Source organism: Lynx canadensis, chromosome C1 (assembly GCF_007474595.2).
Source record: "Lynx canadensis isolate LIC74 chromosome C1, mLynCan4.pri.v2, whole genome shotgun sequence".
In the NCBI taxonomy this organism is placed as follows: Eukaryota; Metazoa; Chordata; class Mammalia; order Carnivora; family Felidae; genus Lynx; species Lynx canadensis.
The window spans coordinates 11,422,499-11,434,002 of NC_044310.1; the positions used below are offsets into that span (position 1 = coordinate 11,422,499).

Consider the following 11,504-nt stretch of genomic DNA (forward strand, 5'->3'; position numbering starts at 1 on the left):
TGTCAGCTGCAGTCGTCAAGATGTCAGAGGAGGCTTCTGATGTTACCAGGAACCCACTGCACCTGCTTTCGGGGTGGTCCCGCCCTCAGCGGGAACCGCCACCCCCGAGCCTCCGCAGGCGGCTGTTTAGACAGGACTGAGCAACTCCCACTTCTAACCAGGCCCTCTGCTTCCTTCCTTGGAAGTTCAAGGCTTACATCTCTCCAGTTCCTGACAAGCAGGCTTGACTCTCCGAGCCCAGAGCCCAAGCCCCGGTTTTCTGCATGAATCCGTGGCGATTACAGCCCAGAGGTCTACTTTCACTGGCCCTTGGATGGGTAGCTACTGGTGGCGGGGGACCCACGAGAGGGCCGGGTACCTGTGCCGACAGCGCACACGTCCGCAGCAAGTGCGGAAACCGCTCAGCAAACGCTTACGCTTCAACCTCTGTTATTTCAGTCATTTAGAAACCGTGGCCAGCAAAGGAAGGAGGGAGTGGTCTCCAGGACAACATGCTTTGTGCACACAAACGTATCTGGAGTTTTTCATTTTCTCTCGGGCTGGGTCCCTCCCTTTTGTGACCACCCGTGCAAGCACCATCCTTCGAGGAATTTCAGGACGGTAAAGAGTGAGCCACCTGGTCTTTTATGTGGCAAACTAGTAAAACCCTGAAGCCCCGCCCACAGAGGCTGCCCTTCTACACGCAGGAGCTCAGTGTCTGTAAACAAAATCAAACCACTCGACACTTACAAAATGGTCCTCCCTAGATACACACAGAGACATATACATGCATGGAATAGCTCTGGAAGGATCCACAGATACCATTAACAGTTCTCTGGGAGGGGAACTGGGTCAGGTATGGAAGGGTGACTCGCCTCCCCACAAGGCATTCTTTGGAACCTTCTAACTTTTGTACCTTGTACGTATTCCTATACCAAACATTTTTTTTCTTCCACAATTGTGCACGCTCTTTTTTGACCCTCTCAAGGGTCCTCTTCTGCTAACACATAATAACACCAGTTACCAATTATGGAGTCAGGGACCCGACTAAGCATTTCACATTCATCACCTCATCAATAATTCCAGCCAATAAAGTTATGTGTGAGGTCATCAGTAACCCCATTTTACAACGGAAGAAACTGAGGCTTGGAGAGACCAAGTATTTTGCCCAGAGGCACATCTAGTGGGTATAAGAACGAGTAAGAGTCCAGGTATGTCTGACTTCTAACCAGTACCCTACACTGCAGGCTTCTAGCGGGAGACCATCTGGCCCCAGGAGATGTTTGGCAATGTCCGGAGTCATGTTTCATTGTCACAGCTGGTGAGGTAGGTGAGTATTACAGGCATCTATGGGTGGAGACCAGGGATGCTAGAACCATCCCGAAGTGCACAGGACAGCTCACAACAAAGATTTACGCAGCTCTGAATGTCGATAACACCAAGATTGAGAAGGGGCTGCCTGGGCGACTTCGTCGGTTAAACATCCGACTTTGGCTCAGGGCATGAATCTTGTGGTGAGTTTGAGCCCCATGTCAGGCTCTGTGCTGACAGCTGGGAGCCTAGAGCCCGCTTCAGGGAAACAATTCCGTGTTTCCCTTTCTCTCTGCCCCTCCCCCACTCGCACTCTGTCTCTCTCTCTCAAAAACAAATGAACATTAAAAAATAAAAATTGAAAAAAAAATCAAAGTTGAGAAACCATGCTCTACTAGAAAAAGACAGAGGAACTATCTTCTGGCCTAAACTGTCAAATCTCACAGGTCACCATTTTATTTTACACCCCTACTCCAGCCAGATACCACATAAACCGTCAGGTTTCTCCTGTCTTTAATCAATAGCATGCCAACCCCACATCACGCTGGGGTTCTCTCCAACCTGACTGCTGGTTCCTCCCTAGCCAGCCAAGGCTGATCATTCATCCACCCAAGCATGTCTACTGAGCACCAGCTATGTGCCAGGGACCGGAAGAAACAAGCCCCGTCCCCGCCTGCACGATGCCAACGGGGAGACGGAGAAACCTAGGATTATCCCGTGAGGTAGGAATGCATTGAGACATCAGTGCAGGATGCTAAGAAATCAACAGAGGAGGAGCTCTACCCTCAGCTGGGTGGGTGACCGGGCAGGGCCCAGAGAAGGCTTCCCAGCAGCATTTGAGCTTATGGGAATTCAACAGGCAGAGGCAATCCTTCCCTTCCCAAAGGACCCCTCGCCAGACCATTCAGAGTACGGTCTCTGAGAATCCACAGATGGACCCCTTTAATCAGAGAGCTTGGCAGAACTCCCAGAGCGGTCGCTGATCCCCTCTGGACAATCGGGATAATTCCTGCCTTGAGCGAGGACACAACCCAGCTTCCCCACAGGGAATTCTCAAAACAATTCTGTGGTGTAGGTACTGTTATCCCTATCTGACAGAGGAGGAAACTGAGGCACAGCAGTGACATAACTGGCCCTCAGGATACAGAGCCACTAAACAGAGATTCACACCTAACACCAGAGTCCTCACTGCCTACAAGGGGAGCTTCACAAATGTCAACCCAAACACGTTGTTCAGTCTGGATCTCCTCCCCCCCCCCCCCTCTCAGCAGAGCCTTCCACCATCAGTCATCCTTCCCCTGGATCGCCTCACACTTGGGAATAGACCCCCGTAGTGTTCCTTGTGTTATATGGTGATTACCCACACGGCTAAGAGCTCCTTGCTCCCAGGATCCAGTCTTCCCTAGCTAGCACCTGGCATGGCGTCTGACCTGCTGGGCACAGGAAGCACTGAATGCATTAACAAGCCAGGACTCCCTGTGCCCAAGCAAGCCAGAGCAGTCTGCCTTGGGGAGAACACCCAGCCCTCTGTCACCAATACAGGGGACGTTCCCTCAGGCTGGGCCCAAGCCCCAGGGTCAGCAATCCAGTCACACAGGGACCAAGCAGGCTCCCTTAGCCAGCTTTCCCTCCAGCTTTGGGACAGTCATGATTCGTTCTTTGGTGGTACACCAGATGCTTATGTTTGGGGACATGCTGTACAAGAATACAGATCTTTAAACATTAGAACCTTAAAAGGATGGGGCGCCTGGGTGGCGCAGTCGGTTAAGCGTCCGACTTCAGCCGGGTCACGATCTCGCGGTCCGTGAGTTCGAGCCCCGCGTCGGGCTCAGGGCTGATGGCTCAGAGCCTGGAGCCTGTTTCCAATTCTGTGTCTCCCTCTCTCTCTGCCCCTCGCCCGTTCATGCTCTGTCTCTCTCTGTCCCAAAAATAAATAAACGTTGAAAAAAAAAAAAAAAAAAAAAGAACCTTAAAAGGAATGAACATGTACTCCCCACTGTCTGCCAGATGAGGTGCAGACAATAATGGCGGGGGCTGGAGCGGCCAGCTTGGACCAGGAGACGGAGATCTGGGTTTGAGCAAGGAGAGCCACATGATCACTAGAACCCCATTTCCGGATACTTCACAGAACAGAGCAGGATGCCCTACCAACTCTGGACTGCCTACTTCTAGATTATCAAGAGGAGAGGAGTAAATTTCGAGTTTGTTTCAGCCACTGTATTTTGGGATTGCTTGGCTGGAGCATGTTAGGTTGTATTTGATTAAAGCAAGGTGTGAGCATTTGCCCAGTGATTAACCTAGTCTGGTCTTCATTGGTAAACCACGAATAATGACAGCAACAATCTCCCAACCACACTCGCATACTGTCCTCACTGTATAGCTTGAAAGAAAAAGCTGCCTTGAAAGGGTGATTTGAATCGCGCTGAGCCTAGAGGAGAAGGACAAGCGAGCTGACCTTCTGGTTTGTTTCATCCTTGAGCATTACTGACATACCTCAGATTTCCAAGGAGCCCAGGCTACTCTTTTCTGACAGTTTGCGTAAACTCCAGCTTGGCTCTCCTCCTCCAGCTCATCACCTGAATCAAAGACACCCAAGCAGAAAATCGGATGAGAACCTGCAAGGCACCTGCTCCCTTAAAGCCGCCCTTTTTCACTCATCCATGAAACACAGGCAAATTCAGAGCCCGGCACAAAGTCAGTCCTCAGTACAAGTTCGTTTGGATCACTATCGGCCTGCTGCGTGCCGGACCCTGTGCCGGCCACCCGGGACACAAAGATGAGTAAACCCTCTCCCAGCCCTCACACACCCCTGCTTACCAGAAAGACATAACACAATGCTGAAAAGCAAGAGCGACAAGGCTGTGCCCAAGTTACCGCATTGCTACAGCATTAGCATCCCTCCGGGCAGTCTCAGACACTCTTGCTTTCCCATGAAATATACTCTTGCCCTAGGTGAGCACACCCACTCCCACAACCTCAGTGACTTTTGATGGAGGACGACTTCTAGCTCGCCACTGTATAGTCCCACTTGACTGTTCCACAGGCACCTGCTTTCAACGTGTTCAAAACCAAACGTATCTTCCCTTCTCACAGCTACTCCCCGTCCTGTTCCCTATCACACTGAGTGGCACCACCACCTGTGGGTCACAAGTGTGAGGTCAGTCCCGACACCTCTCTGCCCCTAGGAGCCACAGACACAAATACGTGATTCTGATACTGCCCTGAAGGAAGAAAAGCATAAAAGTTCTCCTTGCTCATCTACGTAACCACCGAGTTTTGCCAGTTCTCCAAAACCTCTCTCCCCACCCTCTGCCTCTAACCTAACTCAAGACCACCCTCATTTCTCACCTGGATTCTTCTAGCAGCCTCTTAACGGGTCTCCAGGCCTGCTCCCTTTAACGCCTCCTCCACATAAACAGGTGATCTTTCTAATCCACACATCTGATCCTTACATGGCTTTCCATTAACCTAAAACTTAAAAGCCCTTAACTAGGTTCACAAGGTCCCACAGGACCAGGCCACAGCCTGCTTCTTTAGTCCTACCTCTTGTCTCTGTCTCTAGGGCAGAGAACTCAATTCAGTTATGCCAGTAGCCCCTAAACTTTCTCACAAACTCCCGTCTTCAGGTGAGAATCCTCCCCCTTTTCTAGCGTCCGTTAGGTCTCAGCCTCCTGGGGAGAGAAAGCCTCCCTGGATCCGCCTAGACTGAGTGAGGTGCCTCTACTCTGTTTCCCGAGCAAGGAGAACTTTTATGCTTTTCTTCCTTCAGGGCAGTTTCAGAACCACGCATTTATGTCCACGGCTCCCACATGAGTCTCTGAGCTCTGGGGGATGACCACGAAACGAACAGTCACAGCAACACACACACACACAGCATTTACGTTATGCTAGGAAGGGTTCTCCACACCTTGCACCTGTTACCTTATTTAATCTTTAGAACAACCTTAGGGGGCAGGTTTTATTACCATCTCTGCTTTAAGGATGAGGAAACCGGGGCAGACAGCGAGAACCTCACGTGTTTCAGGACACAGCCGGCAAGCACCGAGTCCGGATCCAAACCCGGGCTGCCTGGCTCCACAGTTCACACTTTCAACCACTCCACCAGGATCAAGTCTGTCTGGCGCACTCGCTCTAGCCTCACAACCTATCAGGTGCCTAGCCGCCGCGGGTGGAAGGAAGGAATGAATGAAATAATCCTGTACAGGGGCAGTGTGGACCTCCCACTCTGCCAACACCTCCTGGTCCGGCAAGCCCGTGCCCTCCTGCCCCCGACGCGCCGACGCGAGCTGCCCCGACACCGCGCCACGCTGCGGCCGCAGAACGACCACCCGCCACGGCGCGCGAGGTCAAGGGACGGTGACAGCCGGGCGGCGGGGGCGGAGATGCTACCAGCCGGGGTGTCACCCAAGCCGGGAGGCGATTCGCGCTCCCTCGCGGGAACTGCCGGTCCGCTCGCCCCCTCAGCGCTCGCTCGCCTGGCGGCTGCCCCGCACCCCCTTGCCCCGCGGGGTCACCCCCCAATCCCGGTTCCCTTCCCATTCCACTTCCCTCCCCTCCCCCACACAACCGTCCCCGGCGTCCCGCTGCGCCCCATCCTTCACCGCCTCCGCCCGGCTCCCGGGACTCCCCGGGCCCCGGGCGTCTGCTGGCCCTCACCTGCCATGTCCCGGACCCCACCGTAGAGGGAGGTGCATCACGGCCGCGAGAAGGCCGGGGACGGCACTTCAGAGCAGACAAAGGGCGCCGCCATGTCAGAGTCGGGCGGAACCGACCTCGCCGGCTTCCCGGCTGCAACTTCCGGCGCATGCGCAGCGCCCGCGCCGGCCGAGGACCGCGGACAGGCGCATGCGCCTACCTGCCCAGAAGTTCTGTGTTACACAGTACTTCGGCACTTAGAATTGTCCTCATTGTAACCCTTCCTTGGTTTTCTGTTCCAAACATAACAGTAACAGCTTCTCCGCGTTCAGCGCTTACTGTGTGCCAGGCACTGTTTAGCGCTTTACGCGCATGATCTCCTTAAATCTTCTCACTAACCGTGGGGTTAGGCTTTTTTCTCCCCCTTTTGAAGAAGAGAAAACGGAGGCCCAGGAAGGTTGAACGAATTGCCCATTGTCACGTATCTTACAGGTGGTGGAGCAGAGATGTGAACCAGTTGTGTGGCTCCAAAGCAGCAGATCCCCATTTATGTTTTTCTACCTTCTGAGCCAATCATTACCCCGTTCTCTATTTAGGGCAGAGCCAGGATTAGCCTGGGTGTGAATGAGGGTGCTAGAAACAAAAAAAAAGTGTCTGCAGACGTGAACAGTCCTTCTCTGGCCTCTTTCCAACTTTAAAGCACCTCTAGGCCATTGACTTCTCTATTTCCTCACAGTTCGTGGGCTCTCTCCTTTCTTCACTTCTGATCCTGTTGATTTCCCATGAATGTTAACCACACTCTTGTCACCATCCTGAACGCCTTTGCTCCCTTGTCTTTTTGTCGTATGTGTTTTGATGAGGTTTTGGGGTGATGGTGGGGTGGTCCGGAGCCAACAGCCAAGAAAGAATTCTTGAAGACATCTTTGGTGCAAAAAGGTGATTTTATTAAAACACGGGGACTGGACCCGTGGGCAGGAAGAGCTGCACTGGGGTCCTGACGGGTAACTCATTATATACCCTCAGGTTGGGTGGGGGGGGGGGAGGGCAGTCAGGGATAGAGTGAGTCCCCAAGGTATTTTTGTAAGTAAGTTTTCCGGGACCTTGAGGGGCTAGCTGTTGCTAGGGAAATGCCATTTATTACCATTTAATAAAACCTTAGTCATGAGACCCTTCAGATGTATATCAGGGGGCCATAAGCTTGGAGTAGGATTGCCAGCATGTATCTTGGAGCAGTTGAGATAAAGGAAGTAGACTTACAGGATCCTCAAGGTTGGGATGATGTTAAGATTCTCTTTTGCCCCTAGCAAAGTGTCATCATCGAGGCAGCTGGGATCCTACAGGGAGGTCACTGTGCTTGTTTCAAGGACTTGTCAGTGGGCTATAGGCCTATTAAATTAGGAATTTGATTTTTCACTTGCCTTAGTTTCCCACATCACCATGACAAGCACTTGAACTGCTTTCCTTTGTTTTTGGATAGCCAGGAGTGTCCCAGAAACATCACACATGTTCAACCGGGGTGGGCGTGGGGGGTGCTGTTAGCCTGTACTTTGCCCTCAGCTTGCCCCACACTCCCTCATCAGGTTTGCTAAGCTTTCCAACCCTCAGTAAATCCAGCTTCTCCTTTACTCTTTGATTGCACCCACAGCCAAGCACAGCTGGAGGAAGTACCCAAAGGGACAGACTGTTACCTACAAAAATTCATCATGGCTAGCCTGAAAAGGAGCTTCAGCAAACATGGGTCAGCCAAGTCACCACTCCTCCCTTCACAACAACTAGGAAAACCAAAGGGACTCAGTAGCAGGTTGACTTCACTCTTTCTTTTAAAGAAAATCATAAGCAAATCTGATAGGACCCCTCTTGTGCTCCCAATACGAAGGACACAGATCTACCTGTGCTCCCAATACGAAGGACACAAAGGACACAGATCTACCTCTGTGTCCATCTGTGCTGGGTATAGTCCACCCACTCCTTCCAGAATCGAAAAAGTTCAAATACCATTTCCCACACTCAGTTGCAGTTAGAATTCCAGATACAGATGAGTTCTGCAAGTTGGTAAGAACTGTCCTACCGATGTTAGCTCATTGCGGCTGGCAAGCAAGGTCATGCACGTGTGGGGGTCTTCAACAGTGCATGGTGGCCAGTCTCCAGCTCCACTGGTGTTCAGAAGCCATCTGTGAGATGGTGACAGCCAAACTCAGCATTCCAGCGCCCGGGAACAAGCTTCTAGTCCCAAATCTAGATCCGTGGATTCCTGCTGGTGATCTGTTGAATGCAATAATCTCAGTGGTGGCTTCTTGATTCCTCATTTTCCTGACTGTGGCAGAAGTAAAAGCGTCTGGTGAGTTCCATGGTGTTCTGAGAGCCATTACTAGAGGACCAGTCTAGAGACCATTCTTTCAGCCCCTCCAATAATGTTATAAACACTTAATTTTCTGTACTGAATCCCTTTTAGGTTAAAGGAAGACTAGAGACAACATGAGGGATCCTTGTAGTGATGGAAATGTTGGGCACCTTGACTGCATCCATGTAAATATCCTGGTCGAGATAGTGTTCTATAGTTTTGCAAGATGTTAGCATGGGGGTAACTGGGTAAAGAAGGAGGTGGTGGCATTGCTCTGTATTGTTTCTTAAGATTGCATGTGAACCTACATTCTTTTTTTTTTTTTTTTTTTTCCAAAGTAAAAAGTTTAAAGAGAAAGCCCAGCAAGGTTTCTATTTCTGCAGGAAACTGACCCGCAAGGGGTCAGGGCATTAGATTTGAAGGTGATGCAAATCTAGCCTATTTTGTGCAGGGAAAAAAATAGTTACAGAAGTTATCACTTATCACAATAAGTATTGTTGCCTGGGGGAAAGTGCCTAATAAAGACATGCTTTGGTAGATGGAGTAGTTACTGCAATTGAACATTGTGGGGAAAATGAGGATAATGAGGACTCGTGGGTAGGTTGGCTATTCATAATTTCACTGAAGACTTTCAAAAAAAAAAAAATTAGGGTTTAAATTCTCAGCTCAAGACAGGACCAGAGAAGCAAGGGCCATTCGTGACTACTCTAAACATTCGATCTCCTCTCTTGTAGCTACAGGGCTTATGCAACCAAAAATTCGAGCTGATCCTGTAGGTTGCTGAATTGTACTATAATTGCAATAAAGTTGTATTCACAGCCTGGCCAAGTGCATTGAATGGGAACAAGTGGCAGTTAGGAGTCAAAATAGGGGTGTTTGGGTGGATACAGATGACTAAATGCCCCGCCTCTCCAAATTCGAAATTCAATGAAACTCTTTTGCAGAGAGATGCAGCCCCTTCCTCCCATTGAATGAGACTAACTCTGCTTTCCCTGGGAAGCACGTACTGACCTTATCTGAGGAAGTTATTTTACAAAGAGAGGCTGATTCCTCTCCGAGATCACCATCCTTTATTTGTCCTCAGATCTGAGTCCAGTCCAGAGTGCCCCAGGGAACAAGCACATGGTCTGGCCAGAGAGGTGATGAAAGAGAGAAAGAAAGAAAGGAAGAAAGAAAGAAAGAAAGAAAGAGCAAACCTTAGCTAATAAATGAGCCGAAACCTAGAGACTGTCCATGAAATTTAGACATGCTAAGTCAGAGAGGAAGGAACATAGCATTCGATTTGGCCAAATTTATAAATGTAAGTGCACGTTGCAGACTTTTGAGTTTTACTGTCCCAGCCCTAACAGCTGAGAATGGTTCTAGCGGCACCGTTGGTTGGTTGATTGAGATCTCGATCCAACCGTGGTCTTTAAGTGAAGCTGAGATGCCAGAAACTCCTTAGAATAATATCCAAGAAGGGATCGAAACATTTGGGCCACGGGGCTGAGAGCAGGAGCTAAGTATACATTTGTTGATGGGATGAGTGAAGGCTTGTGACTTGCCTGGTTCCTCATTAGGGACAATTGTTTAGTCTATTAATAACTAAGGGACTCCCTCCACCCGGGGCTTCCCCCTCCACTGTCCCCTCCCTTTAGCTATCCGAAGGACACACAGGGCTCTTCGTCATCTCTGGAGTCTCCAACCAAAACCCCATCCACTCCCTGCTCTAATGTCCTCCCAAAGCTCAATAATTGTTTACACGTGGGCCATTTGCCCACGAGGAGAACCTCAGTGGTTGACCAACACTTGTGGCTGTAAACTCGAAGGGTTGTAGAGAAACTGACAAATGTCTGTTTATACAATTTCGTTGATCAGTTTGATTACACACAGGTTGAAAATCACAAGTTGAATAACAGTATATGAATTTGTAAGCGCAATGAGTTTTTTTCTCTGCTTATTTGTCATGAAGCAGTTTTCTTAACACTTCACAGGCATCCTTGGCATACGTCCTTGACACACACGTTTTAATTCATCTCCATTTTGGAAATATTACAAAGTACTAGATTAAATAAGGGTATCCAGGGGCGCCTGGGTGGCGCAGTCGGTGAAGCGTCCGACTTCAGCCAGGTCACGATCTCGCGGTCCGGGAGTTCGAGCCCCGCGTCGGGCTCTGGGCGGATGGCTCAGAGCCTGGAGCCTGTTTCCGATTCTGTGTCTCCCTCTCTCTCTGCCCCTCGCCCGTTCATGCTCTGTCTCTCTCTGTCCCAAAAATAAATAAACGTTGAAAAAAAAAATTTAAATAAGGGTATCCAGCTGACTCGGTGGAGTGCGTGACCCTTAATCTCAGCATCATGAGTTTGAGGCCCATGTTAGGTGTACAGCTTACTTTAAAAGGAAAAGAAAGGAAAAAACAACAAAGTACTAGGTAAAATAATAAAATAAAATAACAGATCTAGAGAAAATATTATTTTCTATCTGCCCGTCATCCAGATTCAACAGTTATTTTGCTACAGGTACCTAATATATCCTTCCTTTCCTTTTTCTTTCCTTTTTTAATCTCTGAAGTCTAATCTCTAGGGGCGCCTGGGTGGCTCAGTCGTTTAAATGTCCGACTCTTGATTTCAGCTCAAGTCATGATCTCATGGTTGGTGAGTTCAAGCCCCGTGACAGGCTCCACACTCAGAGCCTGCTTGGGATTCTCTCTCTCCCCGCCCCTTCTCTGCCCCTCTCTTCCTCTCTCTCTTTCTCTAAATAAATAAAATAAGATAAAGCAAACCCAGATATGTCATTCCATCCTTATATAGTTCAGTGTGCAACTTTTTTTTTCAGTGCTGATTTATTTTTGAGAGAGAGAGAGAGAGACAGAGCATAAGCAGGGGAGGGGCAGAGAGAGAGGGGGAGACACAGAATCTGAAGCGGGCTCCAGGCTCTGAGCTGTCAGCACACAGCCCGACGCAGGACTCGAACCCATGAACCTCGAGATCACGACCTGAGTGGAAGTCAGACACTTAATGGACTGAGCCACCCAGGCACCCCTCAGTGTGCAGCTCTTCAAAAATCATCTTACATTTCCACAATGTAAGATTAAAAGAGGAAGAGGAAGAAGAAGAAGGAGGAGGAGGAGGAGAAGAAGAAAATTCTTTGGAAGCACGTCCTGTAGAAAGTCCCACATTCTGGATTTCTCCGTTTGCTTCCTTGTGCTGTCATCTGACCACCTCCTCTCTCCTCCTATTTCCTGTAAATTAGCTGCAGAGGC

General features: G+C 49.7%; 1 protein-coding gene across 1 annotated transcript in view; it reads right to left on the bottom strand.

Annotated features, from left to right (window-relative positions):
- Window positions 1–6,063, bottom strand: part of ZBTB17 (zinc finger and BTB domain containing 17) — a 33,143-nt gene extending 27,080 nt beyond the window's left edge. Inside the window, exons 1-2 of the mRNA XM_030325303.1 lie at window positions 5,947–6,063; window positions 3,784–3,866 (exon numbers count right to left, since the gene is read on the bottom strand). The gene's annotated coding sequence lies outside the window, so the exon portion shown is untranslated. The remainder of the gene's footprint in view (window positions 1–3,783; window positions 3,867–5,946) is intronic.
- Between the last annotated feature and the right edge of the window lie 5,441 nt (window positions 6,064–11,504).